The sequence below is a fragment of the Symsagittifera roscoffensis genome, chromosome 2 (assembly GCF_963678635.1).
Source record: "Symsagittifera roscoffensis chromosome 2, txSymRosc1.1, whole genome shotgun sequence".
NCBI classification, from domain to species: domain Eukaryota; kingdom Metazoa; phylum Xenacoelomorpha; order Acoela; family Convolutidae; genus Symsagittifera; species Symsagittifera roscoffensis.
In genome coordinates this window covers 71,162,507-71,179,573 of record NC_087063.1, presented here as the reverse complement: position 1 = coordinate 71,179,573, position 17,067 = coordinate 71,162,507, and the positions used below count along the sequence as shown (strand labels likewise).

The window sequence follows — 17,067 nt, the reverse complement described above, 5'->3', positions numbered from 1 at the left end:
TTTCGATTAAAAACGTATCTAAAGGCCTTGTATTTGAAACCTTCTGCTGTTTTTATTCTATCTGGAGTAAAAGTTGTAGAAAAATTGAAAATAGCACAGATAAAATTGCGTAACAACTCTATTTTCAGTTTTGTTGAGCGTAATTATAAAATTGAAAAAAAAATTACATTTTTTTTCCTCTGAACAAAAGTTAGGCATTAATAAAATAATTGAAAAAGTGTGATTATCGAATTGACACAAATAATTGAAAAACAATTGGAAAAGCGTGAATGAAATCTATGGAGCAAAACTCATTGTTTTGATGAAAAATTTCGATTTTTTAGTTTCCATAATTTTGAATGGATTGAGAATAGATTGAATGGTTCATAGACAAACACTTAATTGCGCTGTGATTTCTAAAAATTATTATTTTTTTCAAAACAAAATTTGAGAACCTTTTCGGCTATGTTCTCTATCAAAGTTTTAGAGTCATTTTTTCTATCTTTCTAGTAAATGTATTTGAAGTGTAGACAAATTTGAAACGGAAATTTGAAATCAAAACAGAAAAAAACCACGCATATTATGTTGTTTTTTTTTCTTTTTGATATAAAGTTACCCAAATTGAGAGGAAACCGAATTTATATCAAAAAGAATTTTAAGGTTTCCAACGTTGATTTGAATTGCTATCAGTAAAGCGCAAAACTTCTAGATTCCTAGATACCTATATTGTTTTCCGAATCCATTGTACCATGCTCGTAATACATTCGTGTAAATCAATATTTTGGCCAAATGTTTGTGAAGGAAATGAGGAATTTTAATCCCTGATAATCGATTATAAAAGGTTTTCTGCAGGAACCATAATCAAATATAATCAATTAGACAAGGTCAATTATACAATTATACAATTATATATGATCATACTATACTCAATTATACAATTATACAATGATACTGGGTTATATGACATTATAATAGCTTAAAGAGTATCTCAATTATAATCGATTATGAATAATTTAAACACGTTATTTTGGTAATTATAATCAATTTTATTTGTCAACAAATCATCATAATAATCAGCTATAATCAATTATTTACGGTGGCATGTCACGGAGCCGAATACCCGGATAGCCGAAAAATAAATTCGTTCCCGGATAGCCGAAAAATGAATTCGTTCCCGGATAGCCGAAAAATAAATTCGTTCCCGGATAACCGCAATTTTGGATCTACTTAACAATTACCCCCCTACCCATTTCTTATTAAGGGAATTCGTTACTAGGTACGATAGGGGGGGACAATAGTTAAAGAGATCATACAAACTTACTTAAAAACACTGTTTTGTTTTATTTGGTGTACCCCCCTTTCTCTACCCCCCCCCCCCCCACCCACACACTTAGTCCAATCTTTCTTCCTTACCACTCCCTTCCCCTTCTCCCAATTACCCCCTCCCCCTACCCACATTTACCCCACTATGCCCCCGGCAAAAAAAAATAAACGCGTTTAAAAAACGGACAAATATTTAAAAAAACAGGCCAAAACGCCGTTTTTGGTTTTTTTAAAAAAATTTTATCCAAAAAATTGCGTTTTACAGCGCGCGCTCCCCTTTAAAGTTAGCATATACTTAAAAATTTTAGGGTTTGTGGGCCGAAAATGGATATAATAAAACTTACCAAAGAGGGACCCTCTGGTTGGTGAGGGGTGTTGAATCCCTGCAGTAATCAGACTTTTGTTGTTAATTAATTAAATGAGAGTAAAAAAATTAGCCAATCCAATCTCTTAAAAATGTTCAGAATTTTCTAAGCTAACAGGCTGCAAAATTTTGAGGCTTTTTTGTCCAATCAAAATGCGTCTCAAGATTTTTCTGATTTAATTTAATTAAAACCGGAGGTATTTATTTTTTTCGGCTATCCGGGAATGCGGCTCCGTGGGTACGCACCTTATTTACGCCTAAACTTGGTTGCGGGATAACTGATATAAGCTCAAAAGAATCTAATTAAAACTAAACCAGCTGGATTATCTCTTATTGAACATTAGAACATAACCATTAAGTAACCAACTTGTTTTTTAATACTCAATACACAACTTGTTTTTGTTTCGCTGTCTGCCGACTACCAACTTTTTTGTTTCACTGTCTACCGACTGCTCGATAGACCATGCAGTTTTGGTCAAGGTCATCGCAAATCATAATTATTACTTCATTGTAGCGACGTGCCATGGGAAAAAAACCGGGGACTGCATCAAGGTTATACTACAAGCTGGTACGGTTATGAGATCATCTAGAAGATGTACTTTAATTATAACCATATGATACTTTTAAATACATATGATGAATATACAAATTTGACGGTAGGGCGAAATTCGAAAAACTTATTGTTTTTTCAACCTTACAGGTTGGCAAAGATTGAAAATAAATTGATAACGTAAGAACTTTGGCTTAAGGTCGACGATGAACAGCGTTAGATTTCGCATAAAGTCCTACCCTCGGTTGGCAAGCTAGCACAATGGCATGACTGCGCCGGTGAATAAATTACGAGTTGCCTTATATTGCGAGTTGTCTTTAAATGCTAGTCGCATTACGAAATATGATACTTTCACTGTAATAATTAGTGGATGAGCACTGTAATATTTAGTGAGAGAACTGTAAAGTTAAATTGAGATTAGAAACTTTGATCACGTCAAAACGAACCATAGAAGCTGAAAAGATTTCACAACCTGATTTCGAGAGCTCTCAAAAATTACAAACAAGAAATCTACTATAATAAGATGCAAAAAATAAAACAAACGGAGTTAACTAAAAAAACAAAACGCCAACTTTAAGCAGTTTTTGATGACCTTATATTTTTCCTCTGAATAATTAGTTTTTGCATGCAAAAACACTGTGAAATAGGTTATTTGTTATTTTTAATAATTCTGTCTGTTCTAACTTTTTGCAGCTCTTTATAATTGAAAATATTTCACCGCAGACTGAATGAGCGTCCAGACAAGTATGCATACCTGTGCTGCCGCCCTCATACTTGTGACTCTGGACAGCTGACTTGAAGAGGGAGTAAATGGAGGTGAAGGGGAAGATGGTGTTGGGGTTGCCACTGAAGGTGATGAAAGCCAGTCTGCTCGTGTTCTGGTCCATCGTGGCCTTGAACTGGTCCAGAACAGACACTACGAACGCTGTCTCATACTGGCTCCTAAAAATATCTTTCTAGTTTTTTTTAAAACAAAAACTCCAGCTCTCAATTCCTCTCCTGCCAACAGAAAATTTCCTCTATTTTATCACTCTGTCCGATTTTTATGAAATTTTGGCAAATTACGTATTTAGCATAACGATTACATAATAATCCTGCGCACGTCCAACCGAAACAAAACCACTTGCTTGTAATTTTGAGGCATGTATTAAGAGGGTAGGAGTTTTGGCGTTAGAGAGCGAAAAAAAGAGCCAAAACACAAAATGGGAAACTATTCACAGAAACACAGAATTCTGGGAAGCGCTGAGAAATTACGAAACTTGATTTTTCAGCTATCTGAAAATTATGTATAACTTATGATGAAAACTTGGGTATTGTGCAAAAAAGGGTGCGTTTTTTGGCTCTTTTAAAACTTTTCATCTGTCCTCACAATTGTATATCTTCAAGCAAAAAAGTAGCAAGTATGTAGTATACTTACCAACATTCTGATGGCTCAGAAGTTTCAAAACCAACGAGTTAAGACCTCGAAACTTTTCATTTCTGTTTGTGTTGATTTTCCAATTATCAACGAAAGCGACGAAATAGTAAATTTTTCTCTCTGGGTGACAAACTTCGACTTTTTTAATATTATGAAATTTATTGATACCTCAAGCTCAAAATTAAAAAAATTTCAGCTGTTGTCATTTTTTGTGAAGTTTTGAAATGTTCCTTTATACGAAATATTTCGAAACATTTCCAACAAACCAATTTAAATTGAACAAGGGTAGCCGGTTTTTTCAATTTAGTGTCGTCTTTTCTGCGTGGTGTGGTAAAAAAGATCTAAACAAAAAAAAAGAACTTATATTCGAGATTCATAGTAAAATATGCCAATTGGAAAACAGTTTCTTTAGAATAATGACTAGAAAAACGAAAAAAAAATCGTTAGAAAAATTCAAAATTTCTTAGCAGAAAATTTTTGTATTTTGATGTTTTTGATTCCCAAATTGGCGCTAAAAAAACTTCAAAAATCAACTTTACTCGAGCATAACAAAGATTTCACAGATTATAATAGCTTAAAAAGTGTCTCAATTATAATCGATTATGAATAAATCAAACACGTTATTTTGGTAATTATAATCAATTTTATTTGTTAACAAGTCATCATAATATTCAGCTATAATCAATTATTTACGCCTAAACTTGGTTGCAGGATAGAACTGATATCAGCTCAAACGAATCTAATTTAAACTATACCAGCTGGATTATTTCTTATTGAACATTAGAACATAACCATAAAGTAACCAACTTGTTTTTTAATACTGAATACCCAATTTGTTTTTGTTTCGCTGTCTGCTGACTATCAAATTTTTTGTTTCACTGTCTACCGACTGCTTGATAGACCATGCAGTTTTGGTCAATGTCATCGCAAATCATAATTATAACTTCATTGTAGCGACGTGCCATGGGAGAAAAACAGGGGACTGCATCAAGGCTATACTTACAAACTGGTACGGTTATGAGATCATCTAAAAAGCTACGCTTTAATTATAACCATATGATCTTTTCAAATACATATGATGGATAAACAAGGCAAATATTTTTATTCATCCGGGAAGACGAAGAAAAACGAAGTCGCGACATAATCACCAATTTCAGAACACAGTCTAAGAACAACATCTAAACGTTTTCAAAAAAAAAATTGATAAAATTTGATCATATGACCTTATGACCATTTGAATTCAAACCAAACAAAGGCGCTCGAACAATTGCATTTTTCTTGATCAAGGATTTAATTCAGTTTTTTAAATTAATTTCTCTATTTTATGTCTATTCAATGATTTTTGTGCAGTTTTTGCTCTCATGCAAATTTTTTTGCTTAAAGAAGATTACTCAATTATACAATGATACAGGATTATATGAGATTATCATAGCTTAAAAAGTGTCTCAATTATAACCGATTATGAATAATTCAAACACGTTGTTGTTTTGGTAATTTTAATCAGTTTTATTTGTCAACAAACCATCTTAATAATCAGCTATAATCAAATATTTACGCCTAAACTTGGTTGCGGGATAACTGATATAAGCTCAAAAGAATCTAATTTAAACTAAACCAGCTGGATTATCTCTTATTGAACATGAGAACATAACCATAAAGTAACCAACTTGTTTTTTAATACTCATTACCCAATTTGTTTTTGTTTCGCTGTCTGCCGACTATCAACTTTTTTGTTTCACTGTCTACCGACTGCTCGATAGACCATGCAGTTTTGGTCAAGTTCATCGCAAATAATAATTATAACTTCATTGTAGCGCCTTGCCATGGGAGAAAAACCGGGGACTGCATCAAGGCTATACTTACAAGCTGGTACGGTTATGAGATCATCTAAAAAGCTATACTTTAATTATAACCATATGATCTTTTCAAATACATATGATGGATATACAAGGCAAATATTTTTATTCATCCGGGAAGACGAAGAAAAACGAAGTCGCGACATAATCACCAATTTCAGAACACAGTCTAAGAACAACATCTAAACGTTTTCAAAAAAAAATTGATAGAATTTGATCATATGACCTTTGACCATTTGAATTCAAACCAAACAAAGGCGCTCGAACAATTGCATTTTTCTTGATCAAGGATTTATTTCAGTTTTTTAAATTAATTTCTCTATTTTATGTCTATTCAATGATTTTTGTGCAGTTTTTGCTCTCATGCAAATTTTTTTGCTTAATGAAGATTACACTTTGTATGAAGTCACTCACGCAGGATACTTGATAGCCGAAAGTTATCAATTTTTTTCGAAAAGAATTTTTTTCTTCGATTAAAAACGTATCTAAAGGCCTTGTATTTGCAACCTTCTGCTGTTTTTTTTTAACTGGAGTAAACGTTGGTAGAAAAATTAAAAATAGCACAGATAAAATTGCGTAACAACTCTTTTTTCAGTTTTGTTGAGCTTAATTATAAAATTGAAAAAAATTTACACTTCATTTCCACTGAACAAAAGGAAGGCATTAATAAAACAATTGAAAAAGTGTGATTATCTAATTGACACAAATAATTGAAAATCAATTTTTTGGCCAAATGTTTGTGGAGCAAATGAGGAATTTTAATCTCTGATAATCGATTATAAATGGTTCTCGGCAGGAACTATAATCAATTATAACCAACTAGACAGGATCAATTATACAATTATACAATTATATATGATCATACTATACTCAATTATACAATGATATAGGATTATATGAGATTATAATAGCTTAAAAAGTGTCTCAATTATAACCGATTATGAATAATTCAAACACGTTGTTGTTTTGGTAATTTTAATCAGTTTTATTTGTCAACAAACCATCTTAATAATCAGCTATAATCAAATATTTACGCCTAAACTTGGTTGCGGGATAACTGATTTAAGCTCAAAAGAATCTAATTTAAACTAAACCAGCTGGATTATCTCTTATTGAACATGAGAACATAACCATAAAGTAACCAACTTGTTTTTTAATACTCATTACCCAATTTGTTTTTGTTTCGCTGTCTGCCGACTATCAACTTTTTTGTTTCACTGTCTACCGACTGCTCGATAGACCATGCAGTTTTGGTCAAGTTCATCGCAAATAATAATTATAACTTCATTGTAGCGCCTTGCCATGGGAGAAAAACCGGGGACTGCATCAAGGCTATACTTACAAGCTGGTACGGTTATGAGATCATCTAAAAAGCTATACTTTAATTATAACCATATGATACTTTCAAATACATATGATGGATATACAAATTTGACGGTTGGGTGAAATTCGAAAAACGTATTGTTTTTTAACCTTACAGGTTGGCAAAGATTGAAAATAAATTGATAACGTAGAAACTTCGGCTTAAGGTCGACGATGAACAGCGTTAGATTTCGCATAAAGTCCTACCCTCAGTTGGCAAGCTAGCAGCACATTGGCATGACTGCACCGGTGAATAAATTACGAGTTGCCTTATATTGCGAGTTGTCTTTTAATGCTAGTCGCATTACGACTTATGATACTTTCACTGTAATAACTAGTGGATAAGCACTGTAATATTTAGTGAGAGAACTGTAAAGTTAAATTGAGATTAGAAACTTTGATCACGTCAAAACGAACCATAGAAGCTGAAAAGATTTCACAACCTGATTTCGAGAGCTCTCAAAAATTACAAACAAGAAATCTACTATAATAAGATGCAAAAAATAAAACAAACGGAGTTAACTAAAAAAACAAAACGCCAACTTTAAGCAGTTTTTGATGACCTTATATTTTTCCTCTGAATAATTAGTTTTTGCATGCAAAAACATTGTGAAATAGGTTATTTGTTCTTTTTAATAATTCTGTCTGTTCTAACTTTTTGCAGCTCTTTATAATTGAAAATATTTCACCGCAGACTGAATGAGCGTCCAGACAAGTATGCATACCTGTGCTGCCGCCCTCATACTTGTGACTCTGGACAGCTGACTTGAAGAGGGAGTAAATGGAGGTGAAGGGGAAGATGGTGTTGGGGTTGCCACTGAAGGTGATGAAAGCCAGTCTGCTCGTGTTCTGGTCCATCGTGGTCTTGAACTGGTCCAGAACAGACACTACGAACGCTGTCTCATACTGGCTCCTAAAAATATCTTTCTAGTTTTTTTTAAAACAAAAACTCCAGCTCTCAATTCCTCTCCTGCCAACAGAAAATTTCCTCTATTTTATCACTCTGTCCAATTTTTATAAAATTTTGGCAAATTACGTATTCAGCATAACGATTACATAATAATCCTGCGCACGTCCAACCGAAACAAAACCACTTGCTTGTAATTTTGAGGCATGTATTAAGAGGGTAGGAGTTTTGGCGTTAGAGAGCGAAAAAAAAGAGCCAAAACACAAAATGGGAAACTATTCACAGAAACACAGAATTCTGAGAAGCGCTGAGAAATTAGGAAACTTGATTTTTCAGCTATCTGAAAATTATGTATAACTTATGATGAAAACTTGGGTATTGTGCAAAAAAGGGTGCGTTTTTTGGCTCTTTTAAAACATTTTCATCTGTCCTCACAATTTTATATCTTGAAGCAAAAAAGTAGCAAGTATGTAGTATACTTACCAACATTCTGATGGCTCAGAAGTTTCAAAACCAATGAGTTAAGACTTCAAAACTTTTCATTTCTGTTTGTGTTGATTTTCCAATTATCAACGAAAGCGACGAAATAGTAAATTTTTCTCTCTGGGTGACAAACTTCGACTTTTTTAATATTATGAAATTTATTGATACCTCAAGCTCAAAATTAAAAAAATTTCAGCTGTTGTCATTTTTTGTGAAGTTTTGAAATGTTCCTTTATACGAAATATTTCGAAACATTTCCAACAAACCAATTTAAATTGAACAAGGGTAGCCGGTTTTTTCAATTTAGTGTCGTCTTTTCTGCGTGGTGTGGTAAAAAAGATCTAAACAAAAAAAAAGAACTTATATTCGAGATTCATAGTAAAATATGCCAATTGGAAAACAGTTTCTTTAGAATAATGACTAGAAAAACGAAAAAAAAATCGTTAGAAAAATTCAAAATTTCTTAGCAGAAAATTTTTGAATTTTGATGTTTTTGATTCCCAAATTGGCGCTAAAAAAACTTCAAAAATCAACTTTACTCGAGCATAACAAAGTTTTCACGGCTTAAATAAAGCACAAATAAGCTTTTGTAAGCCTGCATAGCCTCTTTTTATTACTTTGAAGTTAGACCAATTATCAAAAACTTCATACGGGTTTTTCTCGACACTGAGACAATTTTTTGCAAATATTTCGAGATCGTTCGAATTACGACTGAAATGACTTTAATGTGATACATTACTCGACCCATTCCGATGATTATTTGTCGTACCTAAGTTTGCGCGGAAAACAAAAAGAAAACAAAAGAAAAAACTAAATCACCCGAATACAAAGTTCCTCCCCATTTTCAATGGTCGAAACAATAAACATATTACATTGAACTGAATTTAATTTGCGTTTTTATGGTCAAATTTTTTCAAAAGTTGCTTGAAACGCCTTTTTTAAGAGATCACGATTTGGGATAGCTCACAAAATCATTTTGGTCGACTTAAAGGTAGACAACGCGATCAAAAACTTGATTAAAAACCGCTACCACCACTCCAAGCCACCCCCGTTTTGAAGCTATTGTAACAAATTTCCCCGGTTTGAAGTACTTGGGGGTATAGGGTACAGGGTACAGGGGATAATTAAGAATATCCGAATGAACGTACCACCCGTCCATACTGGTGGACTCGTCCATGAGGAATATGACGTCAGAGGGACTCTGTCTGCAGAGGAAACACATGGTGTCATTGTGTCCCTTGTTCTGGTCCAGAATGGCCACACTCTCTGCGAACTCCTCGTTGAAGTGGTCCACAACCTCGGTTGAGACTATCTTGGCCGCATTTATCCAGTACTGGGCCTGTTGAGTCGCATCCGCTCTGTTTGGAACATCCTTCTGCTGGCCTTAAAATGTCACATTTTCTGTTAGTTTCATATGGCAAAAGTTCCAGCTCCACGTAAACTCATCTACATGCCGCCATCGAACGAAGTTTAAGTAAGTGCAACATCTTAAGTTGCAAAAAATTAGGGGCGTGTTTTATATGACAAGATTTAGTATGAGCTGAAACTGTTCATTTTTATTCTATGCATGAAACACGCGCTCCTAACCCCAAAGCCATGACAAATAGGCCATGACAAATAGGCCCCTTAGCCTAATTGTTGTGATAAACTTATTAAATAGATAGATATGTCTCGACGAACCGGATAAACATCTTATCTTGGGTAGCCCTTGTCTACGAAGGGATTTTAGAGATCCGGTTGATGGAAATCGAAATTGACACAAACAGAATCAGATAAAGAAGATAAACCAGCTCATTTGAGAGTGGTTACGACAGCCAGAAAAGACACGAACAAATTCCCGGGTGTTATCCAGCTCATTTTAGAGCGGAAACGACAAAGAGAATTTGGAAATATCTTTAAATAAATCTACCAAAATCCAGCTCATTTTAGAGCGGAAACGACCAATAATTCCCAGCAAGACAATTGAAATATGTCGTCTCTCCACTGTACAGTATGTCAAAACGCTTTAACCAATCAATCGGTGAAATGCGTCGGTTGTCAAGCTTCTGCCCACTCTGCGTGTATTGGCCTCAACACTTCCGATAAGGGCAACACTGCCGATAAGGTGGTTGGGCACATTGAATGGAGTTGCCCAGATTGTGGAACCTGTAAAAGAGATCTTTTCCGAGTTATTGATGAACTGCGACAAGAACTGTTCTCAATAAAGACTATGGCGCAAGATGTACACGAATTAAAGTCTGAGCTGCTATCGCTGAAGCAATATCGTGAACCAAGTAGTATAATTGAAAAGAACAAAACCAATTATGCTGGGGCAGCGAAGTTTAATCTGAATTCTTCGGCATTCACCAGAAATGCTCGTGAAAGTGTATCCTCAGAAGCTGGTAGCTCGAGGGTTACGAAGCGAAAAGGCTCCAAAGATAGAAATGACCGCAGACCAAAGAAGCCACTAATTACGAGAGAAGTGGTAACGGAAGCACTCAAAGGTGTAGAGAAGCCACCACCACGATGCCATCTCTATGTTGGAAGAATAAAACAGACAAATGATGAAAGTTATATAGTCGCATGGTGTCAAAGTAAAGGATTTCCTCTGAATCATATCAGGGAAATAACAAAGAAAAATTCTCGCCACAAAAGTTTCCACTGTGTATTTGACGGCGAACATGCAACAATCATTGATCAACCTAATTCTTGGCCGGAAAATGTTGTAATAAACAGGTACAATCTTGATGCAGAAGCCAGAACCTGGCTCAGAACTTTGAAAAGTGACTGACTAAAACCAAATAAAAAACCCGAGTCTCAATCGAATGCTATGAAAGTTGGTGTAATTAATATAAGTTCTCTAGCGAAAAAAGTAAATCAAATACAGAGCATATTGGCTATAGAACAAGTTGATATCTTGATCATAACTGAAACCTGGCTTAAGCCGGATACGCAATATATTCTAAATCAGTGTATAGACTCTTCAAATGAATATCGATACCATCATGTTTCACGAACGGCTAAAATAGGTGGAGGTGTTGCCATAATTTCTCGCGAAGAACTACAGGGTGAAAGAATTTTAAGCCATCTCTCGGACGATGGTGAATTCTTGGTAATTACGGTCGTGACTAGAAAAGTCAAAATAACAATTGCAGCAATATATAGACCGCCCAGTGGAAATTATAACGAGTTTTTTAATGAATTGACCGAAAATATTCTTGCCTCATCAATTGAAACCCAAATTCTCCTCCTGGGTGATTTTTAATTTGGATCTAGAAAACAGACGTTGTGCCAAATCCAATACATTTTGTTCGATTATACTGGAATATAACCTAGAACAGATTGTTAAGAAAGCAACTCACGAATACGGGAAAATTCTAGACCTCATAATTTGTTCAAACCCGGAATTGTGCTCACCCGTTAGAAATGAGCACGTTGAATACTCTGATCACCATCTATTGACGTTCACTTATGAAATCGCAATTCAACGGAAGCATAAAACCAGATTGACTATTTATGATTGGAACAATACAGACTGGAAACATTTAGAGACGGAAAAAGATCAGAATTTAATCTTGAATCTGAACACCAGTGACCCGAACAAGATGGCAGAGAATTTTATCGAAATTTTGCAGCTGCTGAAAACTGATTATGTGCCAACTAAGACCAAAGTTGTCAAAAACCGATTTTGTAATTTTTACGATAAAGAGTTAGCAGACGTAAAACGAAAACGTAGAAAATTAGAACGCGTAATGCGTGTAAATCCTGGATTAGAAAACGAAACAGCTTTCAAGGAGTATTTAAAGAAATGTAAAGATCTGTTTAGAGAGAAGAAATTGATATATTTTTCCAGGCGCTTTGAGCTTTCAAATAGCCATTCGCTCAAGTTTCGTGAATTGAAACGCCTTGCTGGAGAAAAACAACAAAACTTTCTACCACTGATATACTCCAGTGATTATGAATTAGCTGAAAACTTCAACCAATTTTTCATTCAGAAGGTTAGAAATTTAGTGGCAAATGTTAAAAGTAATGGCATCTCGCCGCCACTCTTTGCTTTCACTGCAGTTTCTTCTTTCCAATTCCAATATATGACTATAGATGAACTAGAAGAAGCAGTAAAAATGGTTTCAAACGCGAACTCACGAGAAGATATACTGAAAACGATAGATATGAAAAGAATAGCACACTCGTGGAAAGATTATTTCATCATTATGATAAACAATTGCATCGATCAGTCCAAATTTCCAAAGTGTCTCAAGAGAGCGGTGATAACTCCTCTCTTTAAAGACCACAAATTTGACCAAAAGGTTTCAAATTCTTATAGACCAATAGCGAATCTGATGTTTATCAGTAAAGTTTTTGAAAGAATTTTATATAAACAGCTCGATCAATACCTTAGCTCCTATAATCTTCTAGATGAACACCAATCTGCTTACAGGAAGCATTTTTCAACTGAAACGGCTCTGCTAAAAACTACAGATGATCTACTGACTAGTCTCGACAACAAGAGACAGGTCCTTTTGATAGCCCTTGACCTTTCAGCTGCATTTGATACCATTGATCATAAAACACTGAGAAAGATCATGAAAAATCGGATTGGAATGACGAATGATGCAGTGGATCTAATTCTTTCCTATCTAGAGAATCGGACTCAAATTGTTGCTATCAATGATGTTTTATCGAATTCTCAAGAACTAGAATTTGGAGTGCCTCAAGGTTCTCTTCTGGGACCCCTCCTGTTCTCAATCTACCTGACACCATTGAACGATATTATTGGCTCAACTAAATTTTCATACCAAATGTATGCCGATGATACTACTTTATACTGTGAAATTAAAAATGAGAGTGAATTAGAAGAAATAGAAAGATCTCTGGTTATTATTTCGAACTGGTTTTCGTCCATGGGGCTTATGTTAAATGAATCAAAAAGCCAAGTAATTAACCTAGCCACTAGTAAGTCAAAAGGTCTAACAAACGGTTCAATACTCATTGGAAATTCAACGGTTAAGCTGATGAAATCAACAGAAAACTCTGTGAAGTCTTTAGGTTGCCTCATTGACCGATCCTTGTCATTGAAAAAACAGATCGATTCCGTGTGTGGCGCCAGTTACCACAGTCTCCGGAAACTATACAGCATACGTTTCTACCTTGATTTTGAAAATAGAAATATGTTGGCAAGAATGCTAGTCTTAAGTCGATTAGACTACTGCAATAGCTTGTACTCGAGCTTACCAAATTATCTGCTCTACAAGTTGCAAAAAGTCCAAAATAGTGCCTGCAGATTTGTTTTCGGTTTGAAGAAGTCAACGAGTATTACTCCATGATCTACATTGGTTGCCCATAAAATCTCGAGTGATTTTTAAAGTCTTGACAATCGTACACAAATGCATTTTCAATCCTCAAATCGTTCCGTCTTATCTGAGTAAATATTTTTCACTACAAAAAAGCTCCTCCCGTTTCAGTGAAAGGACCATGGTCATTAAGAAACCACTGGTTAACACGAACTATGGAAAAAGGACGTTTAGATTTGCTGCCGCACACCATTGGAATAGTTTACCATGTAACCTTAAACTACCAAATGAAACTGAATTTCGTAAACAGTTGAAAACGTATTTGTTTAACCAGTATTACTATGAGACTTGTTTCAGTTAAAGGCTGCTAAAAAGACTGAAACTAGAAAGGTTGGAATTCAAAAGCTAAACGAAACCTTGCGTCTAAGAAATGTTCATGTTGAAACCACGTTTCTCCCCAAAAGACGGATAATATTGAGCTCTGATAAGATCAAGAGAGTGACATATGCTGTTTTGAGATCATCGCTAGTTTATGGGATTTTTCTGCCAGATTCCGTGACAGTTTCGTGCCCTGGTGGAACTCTCTCAACCCTTTGTAGCGATCAGGTTCTCAATGATGTGAAAAACTTGGATGTACAAACAGTGCTCATAATGGGAGGAACAAACAACCTGTTTGTCCGTTCAGGGCGCCAGTCATTGGGAGCGACTGAAGTAGCCGAGGAGATGGCGAGTGCTATTTTTAGACTCCTTGACTGCAATTTCGAAGTTGGCGTCATGTCACTTATTAGCCGGGAAGGTGAACGCTCTCTTATCAGGAGAGTGAATAAATGCTACAGAAATCTAACGGCATGGTATAAAATCCCGCTCTTTAAAACTGTAAAGTTCAGCTATCGGAGGCATGTTTGCGCAGATGGACTTCACCCCACAGCAAATGGCGTGCGCGAACTTGCTAAGGACTTTTATGACGCCTTCAGAAGCATAGAAAATCCAATGGCTGTGAAACGAAGGCAAAGAAGGCAACGACGATGAAACGCCCAGCTCATTTTAGAGCGGGTCCGATTTTTAACCATCTTCAAAGATCATTCTCTGTTTAAATCCCAGCTCATTTTAGAGTGGGTACGGCTATCGACAGAAACGAACTCATCTTTAGCGGAGCGACTGATTATTTATACGCCAAAACTGGTTTTTAATTAAACTCAAACACCTTTGAATTCAAGAAATTGGCGTCGAAATAACATATGTGATGATGATGATGATGATGGTAAGATAAGACTTTGAGCCACGACCCGACTTAGGATAAGACTAGAGGGCGCGACTTTGACCAGTCGCTGATTACGAGACTCGGTATTAACATGTTATCAAAATTTTTTGATAAGTCGCAAACCTCGAATCGGGAATTTTCATTTTCAGTAAATTAGGTGACTATTTGAATAATAGAAGAAGCGAGAGACAGAACAATTTAAATCAGTCAGAATCGTCTAAAACCGTGAAAAGTTATTGATTGCTGAGTTTTTCAAACGCCGGCAACAAAACTAACACAAAGGCAAAACTCTCATGGACCTATTGGTGGGCGCCGCGTGTTTCATGCGTCTGCTTTTCGTACTAATAATCGCCAGTCGCAGGAGGGTAACATGATTGGGGGTATCATGGTCTCCCACAACTTGTGAAAACCCTTTCTGGCCAAAACTTTGTTGTGCACAAAATGCTATAAGTGGGCTCCTATTAGTAGTTATTGATCAAAAAGTTGCGTTTTAGTACTTTTAGTTTTTAAACGAGCTTTAACACGCTAAATTACGTGTGTATAAAAAGCATTACTTCGTCAAAAGTTCTGCAGAAGAACAAAACAAAAAATATGGCCAACAAACTGCTGGAAAAGAGTCAGTGAACGCAAGGAAAAAGTAGAACAAATACTCAACTGTTGTTTTAAAAAATCTCATTATCAAATTTCAAAAAAAAACAGATGGACTTCAAGCTCGTTGAGTTTCAAGAAAAATTTTTGATTGGCAATTTTTTGATAAAACTAACCCAATTTGAAAAAACCACCTTCGAAACTAGAATTCGATCAAGTTTTTCGTGACCTTTTAGCTTTTGCCTTCCTTTTAGCAAAAAATGGATTGAACTTAGAAAGAAATCAAAAAATCAGTCAAACTGCAAAAAAAAAACAAATCGAATGTGAACTAATTTTAAGACTTTTTTTGAAAACAAAACGAAAAACAATTGCCACCTATTTAAGAGTATGAGAAACGTTTATTGACTCTTAAAAAGAAAACCCTACTAGTGGTAATAAATTTATTGTGTTTTAGCTTTTTTGAACATTGATAAAGTTGCTCGTTACAGTGTAAAACTATGAAGTTTGCTACAGACCGTTAAATGGATTTTCTTACAAAATTTTTCTGCGAATTATAAATTTTAAAATCTGGACATTCTCCCTCTAAATCAGGGGCGGATCTAGGATTTTTTCGAGGGGGGGGGGCGGATTTTCAGAAAAATTTTAGGGTCGGTCGGCAAAAAATTGATTTCTTAAAAAGTACCAAAGGGTCGGCAGGGGGTCGAATCCCTGAGGGGGGGGGGGGGGGGGGAGGGGCGTTTGCCCCTCCGCCCCCCCCCCCTAAATCCGCCCCTGCTCTAAATAGTAAAAGTTGTAATTTGAGTCGATGAAGATAACAGTGCAATCAATTAGCTTCCCCCAGTTAAATTTGGAGCAGTTTTGACTGCGGAGTAGTTCGCCTTATTTATTTAATTTGCGCTTAATCTTTCCGCATCATAGATAAATTCTTAAGCGCGCACATTTATTAGTCTGAAAATTTACCAACTTGGTAATCGTCAAGTCCTCAAAACATAAACAAAAATATTTTAAAAATTGGGCTCTTTTCCAGTTACCCCCTTTGATTTTTTTTCGAAATTTATTATATGAAAATCTATTTGAAATGACTTCTCATTATATGAACTGCATCAAAACGTGTCACCGTGAACAGGAGAACAAATTTTAACAACATTTCCTTCATGATCGCACATATGACCACTTAACCCCCTCGAAAAAATAAATGAAGATATTTAATAAGTTTTTGAGCACTTTAGTTTAATACAGAATTTCGTTAATTTTAGTGATGATAACTTTAAACTGAAGTTTCGGCAAAACTTTAGTGGATTACTGGACAAAACGGGTATATCTTACTAGCGGACTTAGGCAGAGAACGATTCTTTCAGAAATTTTATATATTATTATAATAATAGATAATAGTTAAGTTCATGAGCTAATGTCAGTTAGAAAGCCGTCTAATAGACCTCGAGATGGAGGGATATCGTGGGCGACTGCTAGCGCAGGGGATGCATTTCGCAAGAACCCTACCAGGAATATCTGTCAAGTAGAAGACAATGAAATTGTGTTTCTATCGAAAGATACCCATTGTCTCTGGCTTTTTGAGGTTGAAAACTAATCTGACAAATACTCACAGATCCTAATAATAATATATTTTTTGAATTTTAAAAGCTGTTTCTAGTTTGTTGGAAAAAGAATTTCTTAAGGAGTAGTTCTCTGCTGCGGTCGCACCAGTTT

At 35.3% G+C, this 17,067-nt stretch overlaps 1 protein-coding gene across 1 annotated transcript in view; it reads right to left on the bottom strand.

Annotated features, from left to right (window-relative positions):
• LOC134840432 (phosphoinositide 3-kinase regulatory subunit 4-like) overlaps positions 1-16,576 on the bottom strand; it is a 236,219-nt gene extending 219,643 nt beyond the window's left edge. The window contains exon 1 of the mRNA XM_063856220.1: positions 16,564-16,576. The gene's annotated coding sequence lies outside the window, so the exon portion shown is untranslated. The remainder of the gene's footprint in view (positions 1-16,563) is intronic.
• Positions 16,577-17,067: the final 491 nt, after the last annotated feature.